The sequence below is a fragment of the Heterodontus francisci genome, unplaced genomic scaffold (assembly GCF_036365525.1).
Source record: "Heterodontus francisci isolate sHetFra1 unplaced genomic scaffold, sHetFra1.hap1 HAP1_SCAFFOLD_234, whole genome shotgun sequence".
In the NCBI taxonomy this organism is placed as follows: domain Eukaryota; kingdom Metazoa; phylum Chordata; class Chondrichthyes; order Heterodontiformes; family Heterodontidae; genus Heterodontus; species Heterodontus francisci.
Window position 1 is genome coordinate 2,877,848 of NW_027140371.1, and position 15,782 is coordinate 2,893,629.

Here is a 15,782-nt window from a genome sequence, read left to right on the forward strand (position 1 = left end):
GAGAGACAGATAGAGAGACAGAGAGAGTCAAAGACAAAGACATAGAGAGATAGACAGAGAGAGAACATCACAGAGAGAGTGAGATGAAAGAGGGAGCTGGAGAAACGGAGAGCCACAGAGAAGGAGAGAGGCAGTTACAGAAATGAAATATATTTATATATGAGGGTGAAAGACAGATAAAGGAGAAACAGAGAGAGACAGAGATAAAACTGAGTTACAGAGAGGGATGTGAGATAGAAGCTCAAAGATATTTCTGACGGAGGAGGATTTACATCCCTGTGTTTTCCCAATGATTCCACTCACACTGAACACAAGTGACTGCAACTCCTGTCCGACAGCACAGACAAGACACAGAGAGAGAGAGAGAGAGAACGATGGGTTTTCCTACACAGAACGATCACACAGCTGTTTGGAGACACTCTGTCCTGATATATTTGTGCCAGACTGAGACAGGAGGAGGGATTTAATATTCCTGAAATGTTCTCACCGTCATCAGAAACAGGCTGGGAGTCGGGAGGTTCCTCAGGAGTAGACGGAGACCCCGAGTCTGAGAGGATCAAATAAAGACAAGAGGAATTTCACTGGGATTCGGAATGCTGGATGAGCGGACGGAACTGTTTTCACACAGAACCTCCTCTCGTATGTAATCTCACTCCCTCTACACACTGAATCAATGTGTACCAGCCTTTACCGAGGGGAGACACCAGACATCATCGGCTGCAGAATCAGTTACTACTCCGAAAGGAAAAATAAAAACTAACAGAGAAAACTCGGCAGATTATCAAAGTGATCGGCAAAAGGAGAGGGGGAAAGCGGAGTGAGAGAACAAGAGAGAACAGGAGGGAGATAGAAAAGGAGGGAGGGCGACAGGAGTGAGAGGGAAATGAGTGAGGGAGATCTGGAGTGAGTGAGAGCAAGAGAGAGAAAAGAAAACAGCACTGTAATGTTCCCCTTAATCAATACTGATACCCCTCCTCCTTTCCTTCCTTCCCTCTCTTTCCTGAACACCTTGTAGTCAGGAATATTCACTACCCAGTCCTGCCCCTCTTAGAGCCAGGACTCTGTTATTGCCACAACATCATATTTCCACATGGCTATCTGCACCTGCAGCTCAACAAACTCATTCACCACTCTCTGCACATTCATATACACACATTAAACTGAATTTACAGCTTCTCACCTTCCCTCTTACACTGTCCCTTTCTGGAACGTTACTCTTTTCTACTCCAATGTTATCTCTCCCTCCTAATTCTCTGTGCGTCTGTGTTTTACTCTGTAATATTGCTCGGTCCCCTATTTTTCCTGATGTATATTAATGACAGAGACTTGGGCGGACAGGGCACAATTTCAAAATTTGCAGATGACACAAAACCTGGAAGTATTGTGAACAGTGAGGAGGATAGTGAGAGATGTCAGGAGGTCATAGACAGGCTGGTGGGATGGGCAGACAAGTGGCAGATGAAATTTAACGCTGAGAATTGTGAAGTGATTCATTTTGGTCGGACGAACGAGGAGAGGCAATATAAAAAAAAAGGATGCAATTCTGGAGGAGGTGCAGGGGCAGAGGGACCTGCGGGTAAATGTGCACAAATATTAAGAGGAGATTTGATCGAGGTGTTCAAAATCACGAGGGATCTGGACAGAGTAGACAGGGAGAAACTGTTCCCATTGGTGGGAGGATCCAGAACCAGAGGACACCGGTTTTAGGTGAGTGGTAAAATTAGCAACAGAGACAAGAAAACATTTTCACACAGCGAGAGGTTAGGATCTGGAATGCACTGTCTGAGAGTGTGCTGGAGGCAGGTTCAATTGAGGCTTTCAAAAGGGAATTGGATAATTATCATCGGAGAAATAATCTGCAAGGATACGGGGAAATGGCAGGAGTGGGAGTAGGTGAGTTGCCCTTGCAGAGAGCTGGGACGCAGATGATGGGTTCAATGGCCTCTTTCTGTGCTGTAACCAGTCTATGATTCTATGATTCTGTAATGATAACCCCACAAGGCAGATACCTGAGCTTCCTGAGCCCGCTGGGATAGAGGATGGACCCTCAGTGGATTCTCCAGTCGATTGTTCCTCGGATTCCTGAGTTTGGGAAGTCACGGGTTCTGTAATAAAGGGAAGGAGACATGGCAGAGAGAGACATGGAGAAAACCACAACAGGTCAACAGGATGGTACAAGTGTCAGGAGAATGTCAGATAGCAGTCTTTATAAAACCATAATCTTCCATCCTGTTCACTACATTACTGTATCACACTCCCCTCAGTCACTGTATCACACTCCCCTCAGCCTCCGCGTCACGCCCGCCTCAGCCTGTGCGTCACGCCCGCCTCAGCCTCCGCGTCACGCCCCCCTCAGCCTCCGCGTCACGCCCCCCTCAGCCTCCGCGTCACGCCCCCCCTCAGCCTCCGCGTCACGCCCCCCTCAGCCTCCGCGTCACGCCCCACCTCAGCCTCCGCGTCACGCCCCACCTCAGCCTCCGCGTCACGCCCCACCTCAGCCTCCGCGTCACGCCCCCCTCAGCCTCCGCGTCACGCCCCCCTCAGCCTCCGCGTCACGCCGCCTTCAGCCTCCGCGTCACGCCACCCTCAGCCTCCGCGTCACGCCGCCCTCAGCCTCCGCATCACGCCCCCCTCAGCCTCCGCATCACGCCCCCCTCAGCCTCCGCATCACGCCGCCCTCAGCCTCCGCATCACGCCCCCCTCAGCCTCCGCATCACACTCCCCTCAGCCTCCGCATCACGCCCCCCCTCAGCCTCCGCGTCACGCTCCCCCTCAGTCTCCGCATCACACTCCCCTCAGTCACTGTACACAGGACTCTTCAATATTGCTCAGACCATTGACATAGATTTGGATGTGGAGGGCACATTTTCAAAATTTGCAGATGTCTCAAAACTTGTGAATTATGAGAATAGTGAAAAGGATGTCGACAGACAAGTGGAAATGTTCCGACAGGTGGAAACTGAATCCGAATGCAGAAAAGTGAGGAGAGACTCAACTTGACAGTAAGAAACTGTTCCCATTGGCGGGAAGATCCGGAACCAGAAGACACTGATTTAAGGTGGTTGGGAACAGAAGAAAGGCAACACGAGGGAAAACCTATTCACACAGCGAGAGGTTAGTGTCTGTAATGCACTGTCTGAGAGTGTGCTGGAGGCAGGTTCAATTGAAGATTTCCACAAAGAACTGGATAATTCTGTGCTGTAACCAGTCTCTGATTCTGCGATGATAACCCCACAAGGCAGATACCTGAGCTTCCAGAGCCCGCTGGGATAGAGGATGGACCCTCAGTGGATTCTACAGTCGATTGTTCCTCGGATTCCTGAGTTTGGGAAGTCACGGGTTCTGTAGTAAAGGGAGGGAGACATTGCAGAGTGAGACATGGAGAAAACCACAACAGGTCAACAGGATGGTACTAGTGTCAGGAGAATGTCAGATAGCAGTCTTTATAAAAGCATAATCTTCCATCCTGTTCATTACATTACTGTGTCACACACCCCTCAGTTGGCGACGCATCCCGCTCCCCTCAGCCGCCGCATCCCGCTCCCCTCAATAAGATGATCTCCAGGACTGATGGGCGGCACAGTGGCGCAGTGGTGAGCACCGCAGCCTCACAGCTCCAGCGACCCGGGTTCAATTCTGGGTACTGCCTGTGTGGAGTTTGCAAGTTCTCCCTGTGTCTGCGTGGGTTTCCTCCGGGTGCTCCGGTTTCCTCCCACATGCCAAAGACTTGCAGGTTGGCAGGTAAATTGGCCATTATAAATTGCCCCGAGTATAGGTAGGTGGTAGGGAAATATTGGGACAGGTGGGGATGTGGGAGGAATATGGGATTAGTGTAGGATTAGTATAAATGGGTGGTTGATGGTCGGCACAGACTCGGTGGGCCGAAGGGCCTGTTTCAGTGCTGTATCTCTAAACTAAACTGAACTAAACTAAACTAAACTGATCTTCTATGGGATCACATTGTGTACAGTATCTGTTTATAATGGACCCCACAAGGGTGATACCTGATGTTCCAGACACCACTGGGGGAGACGATGATCCGCCAGTGGATTCTCGAGTTGATTCTTCCTCGGGTTCCTCAGTTACAGCTGTCTCTGGATCTGTAATAAAGGAAGAGGGCAGAGTGGAGAAAACCCGAAGAGATCGTACGTTTTGTACTGGAGTCCAGACAGTGTCAGACTCTCATCTTTATCAAACCCTCGAGCACCCAATCCTACTCCCCGTGACACAGAACATCCCAGAATCACCCTCCTGGGTCATAGAGAAACAGCAATGTACCTGTACAATACGCAGCATGACAGTGTAACGACTTCAACTCATAAACAAAATAACTGCTGCAGTTTTTGATCTTTATCTCATGGACCCAGTGGCAGGAATTCCATCCCAGTGTAAACAAACTCTACTCTTAACTTCCCCCCGTCCCACGCTGGGATGGGAACCAGAAATGAGAGTTTATAAATATTGAAGATTGTAACCCATGTGAACAGTGTATGGGGTATCTCATTCCCCAGGTGAAAACTAAGCACAGACAGTGAGAGACACTCGATGGTCAGTGTGAGAGATCATGGGGTATCTCAGTCCCCAGGTGAACACTGAGTACAGACAGTGAGAGACACTCGATGGTCAGTGTGAGATATCATGGGGTATCTCAGTCCCCAGGTGAACACTGAGTACAGACAGTGAGAGACACTCGATGGTCAGTGTGAGATATCATGGGGTATTTCAGTCCCCAGGTGAACACTGAGTACAGACAGTGAGAGACACTCGATGGTCAGTGTGTGATATCATGGGGTATCTCAGTCCCCGGGTGAACACTGAGTACAGAGAGTGAGAGACACTCGATGGTCAGTGTGAGATATCATGGGGTATCTCAGTCCCCAGGTGAACACTGAGCACAGACAGTGAGAGGCACTCGATGGTCAGTGTGAGATATCATGGGGTATCTCAGTCCCCAGGTGAAAACTAAGCACAGACAGTGAGAGACACTCGATGGTCAGTGTGAGATATCATGGGGTATCTCAGTCCCCAGGTGAACACTGAGCACAGACAGTGAGAGACACTCGATGGTCAGTGTGAGATATCATGGGGTATTTCAGTCCCCAGGTGAACACTGATTACAGACAGTGAGAGACACTCGATGGTCAGTGTGAGATATCATGGGGTATCTCAGTCCCCAGGTGAACACTGAGTACAGACAGTGAGAGACACTCGATGGTCAGTGTGAGATATCATGGGGTATTTCAGTCCCCAGGTGAACACTGAGTACAGACAGTGAGAGACACTCGATGGTCAGTGTGTGATATCATGGGGTATTTCAGTCCCCAGGTGAACACTGAGCACAGACAGTGAGAGGCACTCGATGGTCAGTGTGAGATATCATGGGGTATCTCAGTCCCCAGGTGAACACTGAGTACAGACAGTGAGAGACACTCGATGGTCAGTGTGAGATATCATGGGGTATTTCAGTCCCCAGGTGAACACTGAGTACAGACAGTGAGAGACACTCGATGGTCAGTGTGAGATATCATGGGGTATTTCAGTCCCCAGGTGAACACTGAGTACAGACAGTGAGAGACACTCGATGGTCAGTGTGTGATATCATGGGGTATTTCAGTCCCCAGGTGAACACTGAGCACAGACAGTGAGAGGCACTCGATGGTCAGTGTGAGATATCATGGGGTATCTCAGTCCCCAGGTGAACACTGAGCACAGACAGTGAGAGGCACTCGATGGTCAGTGTGAGATATCATGGGGTATCTCAGTCCCCAGGTGAACACTGAGCACAGACAGTGAGAGGCACTCGATGGTCAGTGTGTGATATCATGGGGTATCTCAGTCCCCGGGTGAACACTGAGCACAGACAGTGAGAGACACTCGATGGTCAGTGTGTGATATCATGGGGTATCTCAGTCCCCGGGTTAACACTGAGTACAGATAGTGAGAGACACTCGATGGTAAGTGTGTGATATCATGGGGTATCTCAGTCCCCAGGTGAACACTGAGCACAGACAGTGAGAGACACTCGATGGTCAGTGTGTGATATCATGGGGTATCTCAGTCCCCAGGTGAACACTGAGTACAGACAGTGAGAGACACTCGATGGTAAGTGTGTGATATCATGGGGTATCTCAGTCCCCAGGTGAACACTGAGTACAGACAGTGAGAGACACTCGATGGTCAGTGTGAGATATCATGGGGTATCTCAGTCCCCGGGTTAACACTGCGTACAGACACTGCGTTCTCCTTTGAAACCTACATCCTGGAGCAAGAGGTTTTCCACCTGTCCGACAATCACCTAATGTGATCCTGTATCAAATTATCTGTCTGTTGACGCTACGGTCAAGAGCTTGTGATATTATAGGAGGTTAAAGGCACTATATCAATGCACATTGTGGTTCTTGTTGCCTCTGCATCCCAGTCCCCTCAGTCACTCTGTCCCACAACACATACTGGCCCCTGGAGAGAGAGTGTGTTGTGCCCAGGTCTACACTTGGGGTCTATCACCATCCATGGGCACTGCCAGGAAGGGAGTGACTGGTCAACACGGACAGCAGAGTCTGGTTCAGTTCCCTGGAGTTTCAGTGAAGTTCACTTTGTGTTTCACATCCTTTATTCACTGTGTCCCTGACAATAAGGAGGGGAGCGAGTAAACTGTCTCATTTCTGTGGGTGACCACGGGACATCCCAGAATCACCCATCTGCACCATATACAAACAGCAATCTACCTGGACAATAAGTAGCGTTACAGACGGGTGGAGGCTTCAACTCATAAACAAAATAACTGCCGCAGTTTTTGATCTTTATTTCCTTGGGCTTGTGACAGTAATTTCCAAACCAGTTAAAACAAACTGTCCTCGTTACTTCCCCCTGTCCCACACTGGGATGGGAACCTGAAATGAGAGTTTATAAATATTGAAGATTGTAACTGATGTGAACAGTGCTGGACAGTGAATGTAAATCTGATATCATAAAGGCGGAAATTACCATTTAACCAGCCTGTGGCAAGTGTGGAGCAGTGATACAGTGGGGTAGCAGTCTCCGGAATCTTCCATCCACCAGAACTGAAACAACAATCACAGAGTCAGTCCCTGAACTGATGGTAAATATTAACAGTTAGAGAGACTGGTACCAGCAGAGAGTACCAGAAACTGGGGAAATCTCTAACTCACTCTGTCTCCATTCTATATTCCCCTCTATCCCGGATATCTCCCTTTACTCTCTGTCCCCATTCTATATTACCCTCTATCCCGGATATCTCCCTTTACTCTCTGTCCCCATTCTATATGCCCCTCTATCCTGGGTATCTCCCTTTACTCTCTGTCTCCATTCTATATTACCCTCTATCCCGGATATCTCCCTTTACTCTCTGTCCCCATTCTATATTCCCCTCTATCTCGGGTATCTCCCTTTACTCTCTGTTCCCATTCTAGATTACCCTCTATCCCGGGTATCTCCAAATACTCTCTGTCCCCATTCTATATTACCCTCTATCCCGGATATCTCTCTTTACTCTCTGTCCCCATTCTATATTCCCCTCTATCCCGGGTATCTCCCTTTACTCTCTGTCCCCATTCTATATTCCCCTCTATCCCGGGTATCTCCCTTTACTCTCTGTTCCCATTCTATATTACCCTTTATCCCGGGTATCTCCAAATACTCTCTGTCCCCATTCTATATTCCCCTCTATCCTGGGTATCTCCCTTTACTCTCTGTCACCATTCTACATTCCCCTCTATCCCGGGTATCCCCCTTTACTCTCTGTCCCCATTCTATATTCCCCTCTACCCCGGTTACCTCCCTTTATTCTCCCTTTACCTCTCTGTAGATGCCTGTTCTTGCCCTTTCCCTGCATCCACTCTCTGTCCCATTGTTCTGACTGATATTCCCAGTCTCCCAAAACTTCCTCTTCCTACTGCTGTGATGGAGGTGGGAGGAGTGCACTGTTCATTCAGTCCCACTTCTCCAGAGGTTACAACATATATTTAAACTTTCCTCAATCTCCAGATGAAGACTTGACTAGAAATTGATGCAAGATCTGTCAGTTTTTAAAATATAGATTCTCAAGTTATAACAAGCAATGGAAACCCAGGTGATACTAAACTCACACTTTGTTCTGTTTTGTACATCCACTCCTCCCTCATTTATTCATTTATCTGAAATTGCCCCTTTACATTACCTGTTAAATCTGTACCATCCTCGAACAAGATTCTTATCACACATCCAATGACCGGAGCACTCAGTCTTAGTACAATCGATGCTCCTCCAGGGCTGGTCCAGGACTGTGTGATTTACACATGGGTCAGTGTGTGCAGAGACTGTGACTGAGTGACAGAAAGATGTTTAATGTTAATATAATGTATAGTTAATGTTACACAGCGTCTTGTACCCTCGCGAAATACCAATAATCTCAGTTTCACTCCACGCCCTGGAAGAAAATCCCCCGGATTAGAGCTGGAAAATTTCCTCCTTCTCCAAACCAAGTTTCCATCTGTCTCCCAGCTCAGTCTCCCCCTCGAATTCACTGCTCACAGACAGTGCTCACTATTCTAGATTTACCATCAGATCTCAGGTAACAGAAAGCAGTAAATATCTCAGCTTCACTTTGTCCCAGGAGAAAAGCTGCAAATATTCAGTGTGAGATATCATGGGGTATCTCAGTCTCCGGGTGAACACTGAGTACAGACAGTGAGAGACACTCGATGGTCAGTGTGATATATCATGGGGTATCTCAGTCCCCGGGTGAACACTGAGTAGAGACAGTGAGAGACACTCGATGGTCAGTGTGATATATCATGGCGTATCTCAGTCCCCGGGTGAACACTGAGTAGAGACAGTGAGAGACACTCGATGGTCAGTGTGAGATATCATGGGGTATCTCAGTCCCCAGGTGAACACTGAGTACAGACAGTGAGAGACACTCGATGGTCAGTGTGAGATATCATGGGGTATCTCAGTCTCCGGGTGAACACTGAGTAGAGACAATGAGAGACACTCGATGGTCAGTGTGAGATATCATGGGGTATCTCAGTCCCCAGGTGGAATTCGATGCGGAATAACATTCTGTTACTGCACAATCATTGACAGAGCAATAAATTAAATATTGAATATAACAACTTGACTGCTTAATAAAGATTACACAACACATTATGTAAATTGAGTGATAAATTCACCAATGTATTCGTTGTGTATTTGTTTGGAAATATTACACTGGAGATATTATACGGGAACTGAATGGAAACTTGGTTTTCTGGCAATGGGAAATATAAACTAACACATGACAATAAATGATAATTTAACTATACAAATCTCTAAATATCGGGATCACATTAGAAACTTAAATATAGCTCTATAATGGAGGCAAATTTAAATGTACCAGTATTTACAGAACCAGTCAATTTGTATAAATAAACGCAATGATTTCACAGTATCTGGGAGAGAGATCAGTAATATTAATCAATAATACAAGTAGTTAATACATGTAGGATTCACAGCAGAGAAACAGGCCATTCGGCCCCTCTGCTCCCTGCCTCCTCCCACCCTATCAGCAATACCTCGATCAGATTTCCCCCCTCAGTCTGAACTTTTATGGAGAAATGAGCCCCAACTTGTTCAATATTTTCAGCTAAGTTAAAACCACTGAGATCTTCAATCTTGCTTGTGATACCTTCTGCACAGTCTCCAGTGTCTCTGTATCTTTTTTGTAACATAGAGACCAGAACTCTGCTCAGTATTCACACAATAACCATCACAGACACATACATTGTTCACTCTGATTAGTAATGATCAGTCTAAATAATAGGAAAGTAATTATTTAAATATAAACTCCATGTGTGAACCTCTCCAACCGGTTTTCAACCCTGAAACCGCCCTGATCGAAGTCACAAATAACAAGAAACTGTGGGAGGTTTTTGTCCCCAAAGACTTTATGTAAACGCGGTGAAGTTTGTCCAGAATGTAAATGACTCACTCAGGGAACACAGGATCAGCAGCAGAGTCCTCATCTCACTGGGTGATATTCTGGAAAGGGAAATGCAGAGTTAGTGTTAGAGAGAGTTAAGGGAATGGGGAATCAGAGGGAAATTTAAATAGTGAGTGGGGGAGAGGGATCAGAGGGTTTATCTGTTTATACTCAGTCAACTCTCCCTCTCTCCCCCACACAGACTCTTAGAGACAGAGGTGAGCTCTCCCTCCCTCACTCACTGGGATTCTACAGACAGAGGTGAGCTCTCCCTCCCTCCCTCAGAGACCCCTACAGAGAGAGGTGAGCTCTCCCTCTCTCCCTCACTGGGATTCTACAGACAGAGGTGAGCTCGACCTCTCTCCCTCAGAGACCCCAACAGAGAGAGGTGAGCTCTCCCTCCCTCCCTCACTGGGATACTGCAGACAGAGGTGAGCTCTTCCTCTCTCCCTCACTGGGATTCTACAGACAGAGGTGAGCTCGACCTCTCTCCCTCAGAGACCCCAACAGAGAGAGGTGAGCTCTCCCTCCCTCCCTCACTGGGATACTACAGACAGAGGTGAGCTCTACCTCTTTCCCTCAGAGACTCCGACAGACAGAGATGAGCTCTCCCTCCTTAAATGTCCTTGAGAGACACCAATTCATTGACTCCAGTCCTTCCCTGCTTCTCTGTCCCAATCCCCCCAGTGATTAAACCGTGTGTGTTTTACAGACCTGCCGTCTCTCTCCTCCAGGTCCCTCTCCAGTCTCCCTGTATAGACACCCTTCTAATAATCAGGTCCATTACTGAGCCCTGTTTGGGGTCAGGACAGGCAAGACCCACACCCTGAGTCAACACCTAGCAAGTGACAATCTCCTGAGTTAATTCTAACAGTCTGCCCGTACCCGACTGCTTACCAGAGTCTCCAAAGGAGGTGTCACTGGGTGGGAGATGCAGTGGGTTCAGTTCCAGTTGCTTCCTCCTCAGTCTCGGCTCCAATCTGCTGTGAACAGTGTCAGTCTCAGTGACAGCTCCAACTCCTACATCCACCACAGCGGATTGACGTGTGACCGACGGCAGTGCTGGTTGGCTGAAACACTTATCATTTCATCAATGATGTGCAATGTGTTGTAAGCCATGCAAATGAAAGGTGTTCAATGAAAGGACTAGTGAGGAACAAACAAGGAAACATCTCTCCTGGGTGCTTGGTAACCAGCTGGGTGTTGGTGCTGTAACATGACCTGTATTCAGCTGCCCAGTATGAAGGGTGTAGGGGAGACTGGAACTGGGGGAGGGTCTGAGCATGTTCTGGACAGTATTGGACAATGGGTTGTAATATGTGTGAAATTGCTCAGTGTTGATGCTCAGAGAGGTTCGGGTGCTCCTTGTACACAGAAAGCCAGCACACAGGTACAGTGGGCAATTAGGAAGGCCAATGGCCTGTTGGCCTTTTTTGCAATGGGGCTGAAGTTCAAGAGATAGAAGCCTTGGAACAATTTGGTGAGACCACACCTTGCCCAGTTTCAGTCTCCTTATGGTTGTCTTGGGGATTTATGCAGCCAAGATTCCCACCATTGGTTCCGGGGGATGAGAGAGGCATCTAGGATAAGAGATTGAGTGGATCGGGCCTGTACTCTGAGGAGGTTGGAAGAGTGAGAGATGATCTCAGTAAAAGCTCTCAGATTCGATGGGGGTTGGACAGGGTCAAAGCTGTTTGTCCTGGCTGAAACATCCAGAACCGGGAGGGCGGGAGGGGTGGATATTCTCTGGATAATACCCAATAATTTCAGGCTGAATTGAGGAGCTGTTTCTTCACTCTGAGGGCAGTGAGTCTTTGGAATTCTCTAGCCCAGAGGGCTGTGGATGCCCAATCGCTGAGTATACTCAAGGCTGAGACCGATAGATTTTTGGTGAGTCCATAGTGTGGGAGAGTGGAACTGAAGCCAAAGACCAGCCATGATCTTGTTGAATGGTGGAGCAGGCTTGAGGGTCCCTCTGGCTTACTCCTGCTTGCATTTCGCTCTCAAATTGCTGATTCTAACACTGGGATACAAGGAAGTTCTTCCAACCCACTGTGCATCCATCGTCCATTCTGAGGCTGCCTGATGTGGGCGTGTCCCTGTGACCAACAGATTTGAAAGTTGCACGCTGTACATCAGAGGCGAGACAATGAGAGCCTTGACAAAGTCTGAGGTTGTCGTGTTTTGCAGTGACTGAGGACATTGCACTTCCCATATCGGAGGCACAGATCTCCCAAAGATCGCAAACCGTGCAAATTATGCAAACAAGACCTAAGAGACAGAGAGTTTGTGTAACATAGGGACAGGAGCAGGAAATTCAGTCCCTCAAACCTGCTCCACCATTCAGCTCCACCCTGGCTCATCTGTACCTGAACTCCATTGAGCTGCCTTTGTATTGTAACACGCTTGTACATTTCAATCAAACACAGTTAAACTGGTAGCTTTAGTCCCAGCCTGATGTATAATCACCCTCTTTATTTCCCATCCTTACAGTTAACTTAGTGACCATTGTGATCTTGTCTCGGGGAAAGTGCGGTCTCTCCAAATGTGTCACTGACTACCTGGTGACCATGGCAGCGGTGGATCTACTGGTCATTGTCATTGATCTGATACTGAGGCACATTCCGATTCACTATATGATGGAGTTTCTTACCTTGCTTTTGATCCCCGTGTGTAATATTCACACCTTCCTGCTTTACGCAGACACAGGCTGTTCTGTCTGGTTCACCGTCACTTTCACCTTCGATCGATTTGTGGCCATTTGTTGCCAGAAGTTGAAAATAAAATATCACACTGACAAAACGGCGGCTGTGGTTCTCAGAACAGTGACTGTACTGAGTTTTCTAAAGAACATTTTCTGGTATTTTATGTACACGGATCATTATTGGTTTCAGAATTTCTCCTGGTTTTGTCTTGTAACAGTCGATGCTCAGAAGTCACCGCTATGGGTGACAATCGAATTCCTTCATTATATTCTAACCCCAGGGGTCCCATTTGTTCTGTGGTTACAAGGGCAGGTGAGAGGCTGGGAATCCTGAGGTGAGTAACTCACCTCCTGACTCCACAAAGGCTGTCCACCATCAGCAAGGCACAAGTCAGGAGTGTGATGGAATACTCTCCACTTGCCTGGATGGGTGCAGCTCCAACATCACTCAAGAAGCTCGACACCATCCAGGACAAAGCAGCCCGATTGATTGGCAACCCATCTACAAACATTCACTCCCTCCACCACCGACACACAGTGGCAGCAGTGTGTACCATCTACAAGATGCACTGCAGCAACACACCAAGGCTCCTTTGACAGCACCTTCCAAACCCGTGACCTCTACCACCTAGAAGGTCAAGGGCAGCAGACACAATGGGAATACCACCACCTGCAAATTCCCCTTCAGAATTTAAGATTGCATAGAGAGATGTATAGTCAGGTGTACACCCAGTTCGAGTAGTGAGGGACTGGAGTCAGGTGTACAGCCAGGTCGAGTAGTGAGGGACTGGAGTCAGGTGTACACCCAGAGCGAGTAGTGAGGGACTGGAGTCAGGTGTACACCCAGGTCGAGTAGAGAGGGACTGGTGTCAGGTGTACACCCAGTTCGAGTGGTGAGGGACTGGAGTCAGGTGTACATCCAGAGCGAGTAGTGAGGGATTGGAGTCAGGTGTACACCCAGGTCGAGTAGTGAGGGACTGGAGTCAGGTGTCCACCCAGAGCGAGTAGTGAGGGACTGGAGTCGGGTGTACACCCAGGTCGAGTAGTGAGGGACTGGAGTCAGGTGTCCACCCAGAGCGAGTAGTGAGGGACTGGAGTCAGGTGTACACCCAGGTCGAGTAGTGAGGGACTGGAGTCAGGTGTACACCCAGTTCGAGTCATGAGGGACTGGAGTCAGGTTTACACCCAGTTCGAGTGTTGAGGGACTGGAGTCAGGTGTACACCCAGTTCGAGTAGTGAGGGACTGGATTCAGATGTCGGACCGTGCTCAAGGATGTGTAAATATTTTGTATTCTCACCGGTAATTTATTCCTCAAATCAATGGGAGTCACAACACTGAATGTCAGATGTCAGACATTTATTAAACAATCATTCATTAAACAAACAGAAAACCCAAAGTTTCCAGCAAAACCCACTGAGTTTTATCCTGAGAATTAAAACGTGTTACAGCCAGCAGATCAGTATACAGATTGGACAGATCTTAACCAGGTTCCAGTCTGTCTGTCCCAACTCCCACTTTTTATATCTTTTCCTTCCCTCTCGACATCACAATTTGTCTCTGTAACCTCCTCCGTCCCCTACAACCCTCCCTATCTCTGTAACCTCCTCCGTCCCATAGAACCCTCCCTATCTCTGTAACCTCCTCTGTCCCCTACAACCCTCCCTATCTCTGTAACCTCCTCCATCCCCTACAACCCTCCCGATCTCTGTAACCTCCTCCGTCCCCGAAAACCCTCCCTATCTCTGTAACCTCCTCCGTCCCCGAAAACCCTCCCTATCTCTGTAACCTCCTCCGTCCCCTACAACCTTCCCTATCACTGTAACCTCCTCCGTCCCCTACAACCCTCCCTATCTCTGTAACCTCCTCCGTCCCCTGCAACCCTCCCTATCTCTGTAACCTCCTCCGTCCCCTACAACTCTCCCTATCTCTGTCACCTCCTCCGTCCCCTACAATCCTCCCTAACTCTGTATCCTCCTCCATCCCCTACAACTCTCCCTATTTCTGTAACCTCCTCCGTCCCCTACAACCATCCCTATCTCTGTAACCTCCTCCGTCCCCTACAACCCTCTCTATCTCTGTAACCTCCTCCGTCCTGTAGAACCCTCCCTAACTCTGGAACCTCCTCCATCCCCAACAACTCTCCCTACCTCTGAATCCTCCTCCAGCCCCTTCAACCCATCCTATCTTTGTAACCTCCTCCGTCCCGTACAACCCTCCCTACCTCTGAATCCTCCTCCAGCCCCTGCAACCCTCCCTATCTCTGTACCCTCATCATGCCTTGCAACTCTCCGATAACTCTGTACTCCACCAATTTAAAAAAAAGCTCTTTTTAAACCCCTATTTAAATCCCCCCTTTACAACCCCTTACAAATAAAATCTCTGCAGTAAATCAATACACCCTGTTAAAACAGTTACTAAACACCTCAAACAGCTTTTAATAAACCGAGTTTGAAACCCTTTTAAACAAATTGAAAACCCGCTAATATGTCCTTCTAAAACCCTTAAAAATCCCTAAATAAAGCACTTTAAACTTTTCAAAACAACATCATAAACCATTTAAACAGCTTTCAGACAATAAAATAAACGATTTTAAACTTCTTCAGAATTCAATTACAAACCTTTTCTAAACAGCTGTGAAACCCTTTATAAACCCATTTAAAATTATCTTTAAAAGCACGATAGAAACTACTTTTAAACACCTTTAATATCCCTTTAGAAACCCATTTCAATAACTTATGAAGCCCTTTATAAATCCCTTTAAAAACATCTTACAAAACTCATTTTGAACACACACAAACACAGACACAAACACAGACACAAACACACAGAAACACATCAGCCCAGATCGGGTTGTAATCCACCCGCTGACAATCCCGGATCGTCCGGCTCATTTCCTTTTCTTCTTACCATCTCCAGGCGTCAGCCGCACTTTCTTGCACGGGAGATGGTCTCTTAACATGTCCTCTACCTGGGGACGGATGGGAATCACCCGGTGAGGAGTCAGCTACGTTAGGGAGGGATCGCAGTTATACCGCAACTCACCGCGGGCTCTCAGGAAACATCAGCGAGACCCTAACACCAGGGGGGAATCTCCTTCACACCAAGGGGAGTCTCCTCCC

At 47.9% G+C, this 15,782-nt stretch overlaps 1 long non-coding RNA gene across 1 annotated transcript in view; it reads right to left on the reverse strand.

Moving 5' to 3' along the window:
- Positions 1–15,309: 15,309 nt before the first annotated feature.
- LOC137359384 (uncharacterized) overlaps positions 15,310–15,782 on the reverse strand; it is a 35,870-nt gene continuing 35,397 nt past the window's right edge. The window contains exon 4 of the long non-coding RNA XR_010971539.1: positions 15,310–15,631. This is a non-coding gene — a long non-coding RNA (uncharacterized lncRNA). The remainder of the gene's footprint in view (positions 15,632–15,782) is intronic.